The sequence below is a fragment of the Caretta caretta genome, chromosome 1 (assembly GCF_965140235.1).
Source record: "Caretta caretta isolate rCarCar2 chromosome 1, rCarCar1.hap1, whole genome shotgun sequence".
NCBI classification, from domain to species: Eukaryota; Metazoa; Chordata; order Testudines; family Cheloniidae; genus Caretta; species Caretta caretta.
The window spans coordinates 7,434,853-7,449,163 of NC_134206.1; the positions used below are offsets into that span (position 1 = coordinate 7,434,853).

At 48.2% G+C, this 14,311-nt stretch overlaps 1 pseudogene; it reads right to left on the minus strand.

Moving 5' to 3' along the window:
* Positions 1-8,140: 8,140 nt before the first annotated feature.
* On the minus strand, positions 8,141-9,103 carry LOC142068682 (olfactory receptor 52K1-like; annotated as a pseudogene).
* Between the last annotated feature and the right edge of the window lie 5,208 nt (positions 9,104-14,311).

Below are 14,311 nucleotides of genomic sequence, written 5' to 3' on the forward strand. Positions count from 1 at the left end.
TTGCAAACGTTTTTTAATGTTTGATTGGACCTTTTTTTCCCGGGGTATCCTATTCCGAGGTGTTGTTTTAAAATGTCAGTGACATTTTTGGAAATTACGTCAGTGCCATTTGTTTAAATGTCGATGGGTTTTTTTTAATGTCAACACCGTTTTTGGAAAGTTCCATGAGGGTCTTTTGAAAATGTTTTTTTGAAACTTCAGCCGGCTCTCTGGCTGGTTGAAAAATACCGTGATTTCTTTGTCAAAATTTTTCCTGGTTTCCAAAATTTGGGGAAAAAATTTCACCGTTATTTGAAAAATCAAAGATGTGTGACCATTCTGACTTGTCAGGATTTGGCCCCTGGTGCCTTGCAGGGGAGCATTTTCAAAAGCGCCACTTAAGGGTACGTCCCCGCAGCCTGCAGCAGTGAGCCTGCCAGCCCAGGGCTACAGACTGGGGTTCGGGGGGCTTGCGTTTCCGTGCTAAAAATATCTGTATAGATGTTGCATGAGGGCTGGCACGAGGGCCTTGAAGCCTAGCGAGGGGAGCTGTGCTTCAGACCCTGAGCTCCAGCCCGAGCCACACCTTAGCACCACTGGCCACTCAGCTGTTCATAACAGGGCAGCACGAGCCGCACCAGCCGACATGTGTCAACATGAGCTCAGAGGTTCGCTGCCGCTGGCTGTGGAGACATGCCACAAGTGACCAAGTCCTGTTGGGACTGATGGGTAAAATTTTTAAAAGTGATTGAGGGACACTGGGCCGGATTTTTAATGGTATTTAGGTGCCTAAAGATGCAAAGGCCACTGGATGCTTCTGAAAATCCCACTGGGGACCTACCTGCATCTTTAGGTGCCTAAACCCTTTAAAAATCTGTCCCAGAGGAGCCTAAGTCTCACTGAAAGTCAATGGCACTTGGGCTCCTGAGCCACATTGGTGCTGTTGAGAATTTGATCCTAAGTCTGGCTTGTGTTTCCCTCCAGTGCCCCTCCAAAGCAATCTCAGGGCAACTGCTTGTATTTATTCAAATCTGACACAAATCAGACTTGATCTCGGAGCCTGTACCACATATTGGAAAGACCAATGACGAATGCTAACAAAAAGCAGCGCTGTCACATGCGAGACATTTGGCAAACCAGGAAAACAAGAATCGCCAAGGACAGGCTGCCAAGAGAGGTCCAAACACAGCTGTCACCGGGACTGATGGACATGGCAGGGTGAGAGCAACCCCTCGACCAATTTCTGTCCTCCCTGCTGCATACCATTACCCCAGAGAACAGGGAGAAGACAGTGCAAGGCTGAGAGTCTACTGGACAAGCCCCATGCTGGATGAGCATCCTTAGCGGAACCACCCAATGGGGACCTGGCTGGATGGTGAAGCTGCCCAGGTATCTTCCCTCCATGCAGACCAAGCCTCGACCAGGTGTGCTATAAGGTGTGACTGCTCTTTTTGCAACCAAGCTGCGGTGCACGGTGCAAAGACAGGCTCCTGCAGGCACGTCCCCCTGGCATGGCTTTCCCAAAGGAAAGTATATTCTGTGCTGTCCAGCCCTCTCCTGGACAGTTCAGATATTTAAGGCCCGCTGCCCCTCTAAGGGCTCAATATCCAACAGCTGGCTGCTTTACATGGAGTTAGCCACACAATTCAGTTTAAACACAACACTGGGTTACTTTTGATTCAAGAATAAAGCAAGTTTATTTCACTACAAAGAGATCGGTTTTACGCCACTAGAAGTATAAGGCATTAAAGTCAGGAATGGTTACAAGAGAAATAAAGATCAAACCCTTTCTAGAAACTAACACTTAACAAACTTGGTTCAAGATCAGATTCTCCCCACGTGCTCCCAGCACCAGGGTTGACCAGCATCAAAGGGTGTTTCTTTTGTCTTTTGGGATGAAAGAGAGAGAAATGGAAGGGAGAGATAACTTGGGCTGTTTTTGCCCATCATTTTTATAGTCCTGTCCCCCTTTGAAACTCGTTTTTCCGAGAATTACCCCTGCCGTGAAGATGCACTCAAGGAATCTTGTGGTGAAAGAGGATCCAGGCTGGTGTTTGCTACAATGCAGATCTGTTTATTGCTGCCCCCTTCCTTGCCAAGGAATGGCTACTTGGTAGCTGATTGCCCTGGTCAGGGGTGTCAGCTTGTCCTTTGTCTTTGAGAAAAAGGTTTATGCAGACTTGTCTAGTAAACCCATTTCAGACCTAATTTCAGCTTCTGCTTATACCGTAACATGTAATGTTGCTACACACATGTCAAGGTTCCTCCCCCACTCTGAACTCTAGGGTACAGATGTGGGGACCTGCATGAACACCTCCTAAGCTTACTTTTACCAGTTTAGGTTAAAACTTCCCCAAATTAATTTTATCCTTTGTCCTTGGAATATCCACTGCCACCACCAAACTCTAACTGGGTTTACTGGGAAACGTAGTTTGGACACGTCTTTCCCCACAAAATTCTCCCAACCCTTGCACCCCACTTCCTGGGAAGGGTTTGGTAAAAATCCTCACCAATTTGCATAGGTGACCACAGACCCAAACCCTTGGATCTGAGAACAATGAAAAAGCATTCCGTTTTCTTACAAGAAGACTTTTAATAGAAATAGAAGTAAATAGGAGTAAAGGAATCACCCCTGTAAAATCAGGATGGTAGGTACCTTACAGGGTAATTAGATTCAAAACATAGAGAATCCCTCTAGGCAAAACCTTAAGTTACAGAAAAGACACACAGACAGAAATAGTTATTCTATTCAGCACAATTCTTTTCTCAGCCACTTAAAGAAATCATAATCTAACACATACCTAGCTAGATTACTTACTAAAAATTCTAAGACTCCATTCCTGTTCTATTCCTGGCAAAAGCAGCATACCAACAGACACAGACCCTTTGTTTCTCTCCCTCCTCCCAGCTTTTGAAAGTATCTTGTCTCCTCATTGGTCATTTTGGTCAGGTGCCAGCGAGGTTACCTTTAGCTTCTTAACCCTTTACAGGTGAGAGGATTTTTCCTCTGGCCAGGAGGGATTTTAAAGGGGTTTACCCTTCCCTTTATATTTATGACAACACATTTCATCCTGACAGGGTTCAGAGTGGAGCCGTGTTAGTCTGTATCAGCAAAAAGAACAAGGAGTCCTTGTGGCACCTTAGAGACTAACACATTTATTTGGGCATAAGCTTTCCTGGGCTAAAACCCACTTCATTGGCTGCATGCAGTGGACAATACAGTAGGAAGATATATATACAGAGACCATGAAATGATGGGGTTGCCATACCAACTCTAACGAAACTAATCAATTAAGGTGGGCTATTGTCAGCAGGAGAAAAAAAACTTTTGTAGTTATAATCAGGATGGCCCATTTCAAACAGTTGATAAGAAGGTGTAAGTAACGGGGGAGGGGGGGGAATTAGCATGGGGAAATAGTTTTTAGGTTGTGTAATGACCCATCCATTCCCAGTCTTTATTCAAGCCTAATTTGATGGTGTCCAGTTTGCAAATTAATTCCAGTTCTGCAGTTTCATATTGGAGTCTGTTTTTGAAGTTTTGTTGTTGAAGAATTGTCACTTTTAAGTCTTTTCTTGAGTGATCAGGGAGATTGAAGTGTTCTCCTACTGGTTGTTGAATGTTATAATTCTTGATGTCTGATTTGTGTCCATTTACTCTTTTGCATAGAGACTGTCCGGTTTGGCCAATGTACATGGCAGAGGGGCATTGCTGGCACATGATGGCATATATCACATTGGTGGATGTGCAGGTGAACGAGCCTCTGATAGTGTGGCTGATGTTATTAGGCCCTGCGATGGTGTCCCCTGAATAAATATGTGGGCACAGTTGGCAACGGGCTTTGTTGCAAGGATAGGTTCCTGGGTTAGTGCTTCTGTTGTGTGGTATGTGGTTGCTGGTGAGTATTCGCTTCAGGTTGCGGGGCTGTCTGTAGGCAAGGACTGGCCTGTCTCCCAAGATTTGTGAGAGTGTTGGGTCATCCTTCAGGATAGGTTGTAGATCCTTGATAATGCGTTGGAGGGGTTTTAGTTGGGGGCTGAAGGTGACGGCCAGTGGCGTTCTGTTATTGTCTTTGTTAGGCCTGTCCTGTAGTAGGTGACTTCTGGGAACTCTTCTGGCTCTATCAATCTACTTCTTCACTTCAGCAGGTGGGTATTGTAGTTGTAAGAATGCTTGATAGAGATCTTGTAGGTGTTTGTCTCTGTCTGAGGGGTTGGAGCAAATGCGGTTCTATTGCAGAGCTTGGCTGTAGACAATGGATCATGTGGTGTGGTTAGGATGAAAGCTGGAGGCATGTAGGTAGGAATAGCGGTCAGTCGGTTTCCGGTATAGGGTGGTGTTTATGTGACCATCCTTTATTAGCACTGTAGTGTCCAGGAAGTGGATCTCTTGTGTGGACTGGACCAGGCTGAGATTGATGGTGGGATGGAAATTGTTGAAATCATAGTGGAATTCCTCAACGGCTGCTTTTCCATGGGTCCAGATGATGAAGATGTCATCAATATAGTGCAAGTAAAGTAGGGGCGTTAGGGGACGAGAGCTGAGGAAGTGTTGTTCTAAGTCAGCCATAAAAATGTTGGCATACTGTGGGGCCATGCGGGTACCCATAGCAGTGCCGCTGATTTGAAGGTATACATTGTCCCCAAATGTAAAAGAGTTATGGGGAAGGACAAAGTCACAAAGTTCAGCCGCCAGGTTAGCCGTGACATTATCGGGGATAGTGTTCTTGACAGCTTGCAGTCCATCTTTGTGTGGAATGCTGGTGTAGAGGGCTTCTACATCCATAGTGGCCAGGATGGTGTTATCAGAAAGATAACCAATGGATTGTAGTTTCCTCTGGAAGTCAGTGGTGTCTCGAAGGTAGCTGGGGGTGCTGGTAGCGTAGGGCCTGAGGAGGGAATCTACATAGCCAGACAATCCTGATGTCCGGATGCCAATGCCTGAGATGATGGGGCGCCCAGGATTTCCAGGTTTATGGATCTTGGGTAGTAGATAGAATATCCCAGGTCAGGGTTCCAGGGGTGTGTCTGTGCGGATTTGATCTTGTGCTTTTTCAGGGAGTTTCTTGAGCAAATGCTGGTGGGGTGGAGGGGGGAGAAAACCTGGATTTGTGCTGGAAATGGCCCACCTTGGTTATCATACACATTGTAGGGAGAGTGATCACTTTAGATAAGCTATTACCAACAGGAGAGTGGGGTGGGGGGAAAGAAAACCTTTTGTAGTGATAAACACCCATTTTTTCATGGTCTGTGTGTATAAAAACATCTTCTGTATTTTCCATAGTATGCATCTGATGAAGTGAGCTGTAGGTCACGAAAGCTTATGCTCAAATAAATTGGTTAGTCTCTAAGGTGCCACAAGTACTCCTCTTCTTTCTTGAACAGATATGTGGACAGAGTTGGCAACGGAGTTTGTTGCAAGGATAGTTTCCAGGCTTAGTATTTTTATTGTACAGAACTGGAATTAATTTGCACCCACCCAGTAAGCTGGTGCACCTCACAGGCAACCCCAACCCCAGAAAAAAGGAAGGCCTCAGGAGCCTCCAGTGCTGGGCAGAGGGACACACTAGTGCCAGGCCAGGCTGTTACCTATGTTGGTCCAAATCACAACATTGGCCAGGTGGAAACAGAGTGGCACGGCCCAGCCCCAGTCCCTGGGGGGCAGCAGGGCTGAGACTCTGGGGGCCCAACAGCCATGGATCAGGGGATGCGGGGGCTCGGAGCAGGAAAAGCCATGAACCCTCCAGCCACCTGGGAACCACCTCCTCTCGGGGCCGGCCCCTTCTCCTCCCCCACCCCCGGCAGCTCCACTTTGCCCTCTGCCACCCACCGGAGATGCTGTATTCCCCCGGCCATCGCCGGACACCACCCCACCAAGCAGGGGGCTGGGGCCGGCTCCTGGCACAGGACTCCTCATCACTGTCTGCTTCCCAGTTGTACATGGCAGTGCCGGGTGCCTTGGGACTGGGAGGGGGCCTGCCCAGGGTGGGGGCTGTGACTCGATCTGTTCAGTGGGATGGCTGAACCTTTGCAGTTTGAGGGGCAGCACCCCCATCGTCCTCCAAACTCCACCCATGCCCCCCTTGCACTATGGGGAAAGGGCGTCAGCTGGGGGTGGGGAGCCACGGCGGAGCTTTGTCATGGAGGGCCGAGAAACCGTTTCCCTTTATGCTACCCCACAGGGTGACAGAAAACAGACGTTTTCCAGAGAAAATGGGCCATAGGATCTCTGCAGTGATATCTCTGGGTGGTGATTCAAACTCTCTGGAACTGTTGATCAATTATATCGTTTCACCACACTTTGGTTCATTATTTTGTTATGAAATATACTCAAGAGCACAAATAGCCAATGTCAGTCTGGTTTATTAATATGGTGCAGGGAAAAGGTCGATACGATACCAATCTCCAAAGAGCCATGCCGTGCAGCGATACGGCATTCACCTTACCCTGACGGTGCCCTCCCACAGTTCCTAAATGCATCCTAGTATCTATGTGGTGCCCAGAATACATATTATTAATGTGATATATATCTATATGCTGTACAATATATATTAGGCAACAGGAACAAAGGCGATGGCAAAGCAGACCAAGACTTTTTCCTGAGTATTTTATAGATCCACACACACACACACAGAGTACTCACACACACACACACAGAGTACTCTGTTTCATTTATTTATTGTCAGTATCAGAAAGTGGACTCTGAATACTTTGTGCCTGAGGTTAGCTGTCCGTTCACCCTCTGCCCTGGTTCTTGCCACGCAGACGGAAAGCAGAAGACCAGAAGTCCGAAGCGCAGGCATGTTTATCCAAGCAAACACGTCCATAGCTTTACACGCCGGCAGAGTCTGTTCCCAGTGCTCTGTTCCCAGCTGTCACACCGCAAAGTGTTTACTCCACGTCCCCCTTCCCAGCTTTGATGCCGCAGAGCCTTGCCTCTGTCCCTGTTCCTCATTCCCCACCTCCATTCCCCATTTCCCATTCCCTATTCCCCATTCCCCACTGCTCCTCCTTAGCAGGCCCAAATATACCTGCAGCGCATGCCCCTAGTTATACCCCTTACAACTTAGGGTCATGTTCCGTTTTGGAGGGTTGTGAGTCTAGGGTCTTCATCCCACCCCTTTTGTACCGCATGGGAGGGGGAAGGAGTGAGGTTGTGTTCTGGCCAAGGCCAGGCCTTTCTTCGGTTTTTAGTGTTTCTTATGCCTCCCTCACCTCCGCCCCACAGCCTCTCTTTCCATCCTAACTGGTTGCTTGACCTTGCCTTGAGATAAGGAGTTGAGGCCGTCTTTAAGTGTGTGCTCTGATATGACATTCCCACCATGCCCAGGAACAATTTAGCTGAATCCCTTATCTTTTCTCATTGTACTAAAAGCCCCATCTGGTGGGGAATGAAACACACAGTGTCTTTCTTCATTGTTCTTCACACATATTAGTATAAGATATAAGAGTATCAAAAAGTCAACACCAAAATTCTATCTCAGGCTGACAAACAAGCCTAAATGCTAACATCTGAGATCACTCTAGTGAGGATTTGGGGAATTTTGAAGTGCACTTTCAGGCAGATCCAGCCTTCCTCACGCCCCTCTCTCGACCTAGTGCATTGTGCTGCTGTGGGGTAGGGTTAAACAACTGGGGACAGACTCTCAAATGTTCAGACACCACAACGAAGGCCAGATTTCACCTAGAAAAGTTGGTATCCAGCACCTTCCATGGTGGCACATTTGAGACAGAAAAGCCCAGCACTCAGCACTTCTTCTAGGACCAAAATGGCTCCTGGTGTATTGCTCCACCTCAGAGCTGACTGAACTTCAGGGGCAGATACAGCATTTGTTCCTCCAGCATGGACGTCCTTGGCCGTGGCTGGGTGTGTCACTAACAAAGGCCAGATTCCAGCAAAGAAAGAGAAGGTGCAAGGAGCCTTCACACTCCTTTTCACGCTCCCCACATGGGGCAAAGTAAGGACAAGTTAACGGCCAAGATCACCTTCCGGCCAGCAGCGCTAAGTTCCTGTAGGGGATGGTGTACAGCTCCCTGTGAATCAGAGGAGGGGTTCCCATCCCAGCGTACACAAAGCCCCCAAAACCATGCTGTCTAAGTTACTCAGAAAACCTCTCCTGCGTCCTCTGCTTCCTGATTGCTCAGCAGCCCCCTCCTGCTCAGCCTAGAAGCATTTCCCTCGGAACAGGAGAAGCACTCGGTCACGAATCTCTTTGGAATTCACACCGTACACGATGGGGTTCATCATGGGAGGAAAGAGGAGGTAGAAATTAGCCAGCAGGATGTGTACGTGTGGGGCGACATGGCACCCAAACCTGTGTATTGTTGAGGAGAGGACCACAGGGATGTAGAATACTAAGATGGCGCAAAGGTGGGAGCCACAGGTGCTGAAAGCCTTGAGCTGCTCTTCCTTGGATGCCAGGCTTAAGACAGCCCTTAGGATGTTGAAATACGATAGGGAGATGAACATCAGATCCAGCCCCGCAATGAAGAGAACTACCATGATCCCATAGACATTATTGACCTTGGTGCTGGCACAGGCCAGCTTCACCACGGCCATGTGCTCGCAGTAGCAATGGGAGATAACGTGGGACCCGCAGTAGGGCAACCTCCTGAGGAGGAAGGGCAGAGGGACCGTTAGCAGAACGGCTTGGGCCAAAGCTGCCAGCCCGATCTTTGGTATCACTGAATTGGTCAGGATGGTGGAGTATCACAGGGGGTTGCAGATGGCCACGTACCTGTCGAAGGCCATGGCCAGCAGCAGAGTAGACTCCAGGGCGGAGAACGAGTGAAGGAAAAACATCTGCACCAGGCAGGCATTAAAGCTGATCTCCCTGGAATTAAACCAGAAGATGCTCAGTATTTTCGGCACGGTGGTAGTGGATAAAACCAGGTCGATGACGGCCAGCATGGCGAGGAAATAGAACATGGGCTTGTGTAAGGAGGGCTCTGTCTTGATAACATACAAGAGGGTGAAGTTTCCTAGAAGGGCCACGGTGAACATTGAGCAGAAGGGGATGGAGATCCAGGGGTGCAGAGCTTCCAGCCCTGGGATGCCTGTCAGGAAGAACACTGATGGATCAGAGCCTGTGCCGTTAGGAGCTGACAGGTTGCCCTGCAGGACCATCCTCTGTAAGTTTCACAACAACGTCTGTCCTGTCAATAAAACATATCAGATGGGATGAACAGATACTGTACACGTATGAGATGCCACACTGCACTCTGGCTCATGGGGTGCAACTCCTTTGGGAATGGATGACAAGGTCTGGAGCTGATAGAAACATTGCTTGGGTGGTAAATATCGAGGAGCTCAGATTAACGAAAGCCTGGATCCAGGGGTGTAAGGACAAAGTGATAAGATATCAACTACTGCAGGGCTCTTGAACCTGGCAGGCAAAGGCAAAACAAGTGCTAGTGGCTGGAAGTTGAAGCCTTCAGAGTGCAAACTGTGAATAAGATGCAACTGTGCTACTGGAACTAAGATGGAATTAACCAGTTCAAGAGAACCGTCACATGCTTAGTAACTTCCCCGGGGCTCAGGGTCTTTCAATAGAGATTGGATGTTCTCAGAGAGATGTACTAGCTTCACCACAAGTTACTGGGCTGCTTGCAGGAATCATCGGGTGGATTCTTTGGCCTGTGATATTCATAGATTCATAGATATTAAAGTCAGAAGGGACCATTATGATCATCTAATCTGACCTCCTGCACAACGCAGGCCACAGAATCTCAGCCACCCCCTCCTGCTCTCACCTACGTCTGAGCTATTGAAGTCCTCAAATCATGGTTTAAAGACTTCAAGGAGCAGAGAATCCTCCAGCAAGTGAGCCGTGCCCCATGCTACCGAGGAAGGCGAAAAACCTCCAGGGCCTCTTCCAATCTGCCCTGGAGGAAAATTCCTTCCCGACCCCAAATATGGCAATCAGCTACACCCTGAGCATGTGGGCAAGATTCAACAGCCAGATACCCAGGAAAGAATTCTCTGTTGTAACTCAGATCCCACCCCATCTAACATCCCATCACAGGCCATTGGGCCTGTCATAAATATAAAGGGAAGGGTAAACCCCTTTGAAATCCCTCCTGGCCAGGGGAAAGCTCCTCTCACCTGTAAAGGGTTAAGAAGCTAAAGGTAACCTCGCTGCCACCTGACCAAAATGACCAATGAGGAGACAAGATACTTTCAAAAGCTGGCAGGAGGGAGAGAAACAAAGGGTCTGTGTGTCTGTCTATAGTCTGTCTTTGCCGGGGATAGACCAGGAATGGAGTCTTAGAACTTTTAGTAAGTAATCTAGCTAGGTACGTGTTAGATTATGATTTCTTTAAATGGCTGAGAAAAGAACTGTGCTAAATAGAATGACTATCCCTGTCTGTGTGTCTTTTTTGTAACTTAAGGTTTTACCTAGAGGGGTTCTCTATGTTTTGAATCTAATTACCCTGTAAGGTATCTACCATCCTGATTTTACAGGGGGGATTTCTTTATTTCTATTTACTTCTATTTTTATTAAAAGTCTTCTTGTAAGAAAACTGAATGCTTTTTCATTGTTCTCAGATCCAAGGGTTTGGGTCTGTGGTCACCTATGGAAATTGGTGAGGCTTTTTATCCAACATTTCCCAGGAAAGGGGGGGTGCAAGTGTTGGGAGGATTGTTCATTGTTCTTAAGATCCAAGGATCTGGGTCTGTAGTCACCTAGGCAAATTGGTGAGGCTTTTTACCAAACCTTGTCCAGGAAGTGGGGTGCAAGGTTTTGGGAAGTATTTTGGGGGGAAAGACGTGTCCAAACAGCTCTTCCCCAGTAACCAGTATTTGTTTGGTGGTGGTAGCGGCCAATCCAAGGACAAAGGGTGGAATATTTTGTACCTTGGGGGAGTTTTGACCTAAGCTGGTAAAGATAAGCTTAGGAGGTTTTTCATACAGGTCCCCACATCTGTACCCTAGAGTTCAGAGTGGGGGAGGAACCTTGACAAGGCCTATTCACCATGAATATTGAAAGATCAATTAATTGCCAAAACCATGGCAATGGTTATCCCATCATACCATCTCCTCCATAAACTTACTGAGTTTCATCTTAAAGCCAAATAGGTCTTTTGCCCCCACTGCTTCCCTTGGAAGGCTCTTCCAAAACTTCACTCCTCTGATGGTTAGAAACCTTTGTCTAATTTCAAGTCTAAACTTCCCAATGCAGGAGGTCAGGCTAGATGGCCATAATGCACCCTTCTTGCCTTAGAAATCTACCACTCTGTTATTTCAACAGGCACTGCGTCCACATCTGTCACGTCTGGAGTTGGTGCTACACATCAGATCTGTGACGCCAAGCCTTTTCTTTCAGTGCCATCACCATGGTACCTGAGTCCTTGGGGGAGACACAATGAACTTTGTACTCCATTTACATCTGCAGCTTTCACATTTCAAATTATTTATTTTGCTATTTTGGAGCTTTGTGCACTTGTACAAGATCAACCCAGATTAGCCCCAAGCCACAAAACATATCAAGCAAATCAGCCAAAACCAGATAGTCTAGAAATTAGCAAAACCCTTCCCTCCCTCAGACAGCGACCCACCCCATGACTCCTACACTTGCCAGGTGAGAAGTTGGGACAGTAAATATGTGCTTTGCAGCATGGTTAGGGTCTCTCTGACAAAGGTTGAGTAGGGACTGAATTCCAGGGGAAGCACCCTGACCCCAGCCTCCTGTCTCTTCTGCTGGGGAGCAGGCAAGGGAACGGGGCGAACTCATTGCCTTCATTGCCAAGCCCTCTCCTCTTCCCGATCTCTGTCACTGCTGACACCTCCAGTCTCGCACTCACTCAGGGCTACAACCTGGCAGACGTCTTTGACCCTCCAACCTGCGTGTGCAGGGCCTATCCAAGTCCTGTCACCTCACTCTCCATCATGCTCCTAAGATCCAACCCTTCTATCTACACAACAAAAATTCTCCTCCATTTCCAACCCTTCATCATCTCTAGCCTTGGTTCTGGCAACTTCCTCCACTCTAGTCCACATGCCCCTTCTCGCACACCCAAAGCACGAAATCCCTCCACGGGCTTCTTGTCCTCATCCTCAGGGCACTTCGCAGCTCCGTCTCCTTACTAATTCATTCAGTTCCCTTCTCGTGTTGTCCCCTCTCCCCTCCACTCTTTCCAGGGACAGACCGCCCACCTCTCTGCTTCTCCCACGCTGCCTCCAGGTATAGAACAGCCTCCCTGAACTGGACTGCTCCCCATTCCTGCTTCACTCCCATCCCCACTCGGCCAAGGAACAATGGGCCATCGGGTAGAGCTGATGTGCATGTATCTAACATAACAGATGCATATAAGGGTAGGAAAAATGGTCCACTTTTTCATTTGTATTCTTTTATCTCCCCCCTCGTATGTTACACAGGGCTTAATGTTGAGGAAGGAAAGTATCTGTGTGTGTACGTTCGTGTGTGTGTGTGTGTGTCTGTACAGTGCCTTGCACATTCTGAGGGCTATCCAAAGATCAATAATTCTCAATATCTAGAGAATGTACAAAATCACCCCAAACTTCCCAATCATTTGGTGGAGGAATTTTAACACATGGCTCCTGGCTCCATCCCGTCATTAGCTTGTAGGCCTTTCCACCTTTGTTTGCACCCACAATAATCTGCCAGCAGGAATGTGGGCACAGAGGCCTCCACACACCTGATTTGTGGGGGCAGTTATTTCAGAATTCCCCTTTCAGAATCCAGGCACCTTAACAGAAAGGAAGTAGGACCAACGCTGAAGTCAAGAGAGGTAATCTGCCTGTGAAACGTCTAAAGAGCCACTCAGCACCACATTCTCAGTCTTGGGTGTTGAAAGTATTTGCCTTCATCCACGCTTGGGCACATAGCTTGATTTTTAGGAGGTGCTGAACACCCATCGGCTCCCATTGAAAACCAGGTCACTCGTTTTGTTGAAAACCAGATCATTCATTCTAAATATAGACCATAGATGCCTAGTGATAGGCCCCCAGCTGGATCAGGTGGAGATCAATACAAATCCAAAGATGAAACAGGAAATTAAAATATACAGCAGAAGACTTTGGATCAGATTTTGAACTTGCCCAGGATGTGGGTGTGTTTGGATCTGAGGTTCTGCTTCAGACCCGTCCATGGCTACAGAACAGTCCAATTCCTTTGCCCTCACAAATCGGATTCCGTGGGCCAACTCACCAGAATCCTGGAGCGCTCCCCTACTTTCCTAGAGCCTTGGTTTCCCTCACGGCCTGTGTGAGGTCCACATGCTCACCCGCAGCTGCCTGCCTTTGGTGGATTTATAGCCAGAGTGAGAGAACTCGCCTCCTCCCCGCGGGGGGGTCTCGCAGTTCAGCTGGGAATCTCTGCTTCCACTTTGTCCTCCCCAACCATCCTTGGCAGACAGAGTTCACTCTTTCTTTTCAGACTTGGGAGAAAAGAAACTGTTCCTGCATCATGAGAATGAGAGCGAGAAAAGCCATTTTCAGTCCCTCCTAGACCATGATCCCTCAGCCATTGCAGAACTGATCACTACAGAAGATTCCCCAGTGCTCTGCCCAGTCTCGTTTTAATGCAACCAATGAACCCTCCACCACTTCCCGTAGGAGGCTGTATTAGTGCCTGGAGTACCTCCTCCGGCTATGCAAGAGGGTCACCCTGGCCAGACAAGTCAACTTCAGCTGGTTGAATGTTTCAAAGTCTGCAGTCACTATGAATACAAGCTAGCTACTGAACGCCACTCACAGGGAGAGGCCTTAGGAGGCAAGACAGCCTCGTAGATATTTATTCCGCAGCCAGCTGCCTTATGTTATTGCTTTTAGTTTGCACTGGGATAGTGCTCAGAGGCCTCAGCCTGGAAACCGAGTCCCATCGTGCCAGGTGCTGTACACATGTGTAAGGAAAAGGTGCCCGATAGAGTTTCCAATCTGTGTCGGTGTTACAGTTCCCGGGAGCAGTGAACTCACCGAGGAGAAGAAATCTCCCCTCATTTCAGCCCCACACGCCCCTGAGGCATTCAGTGACCCTGTGAACAATGCAGACCAATGGGGAGACATTTGGTGCAACGAGTGGATCCTCTTGACTATAAATAAGTCTACACTGAAAACAAACCAAAACATGGCAGCGTCTCAGAGCCCAGGTCAATTGAGTCCGGCTCGCGGGGTTCAGGCCACGGCACTCAGAAGAGCAGTGAAGATGTTCCCGCTCAGACTGAAGTCCAGGCTCTGGGCCTTCCCCCTTCACTGGCTTTCAGAGCCCCGGTTCCAGCCCGAGCAGAAATGGCTACACTGCTATCTTTAGCCCTGTACCGAGAGCCCAGGTATGTTCCCCCAGACTCTGAGACTTGCTCCCCGGGGGAGGGG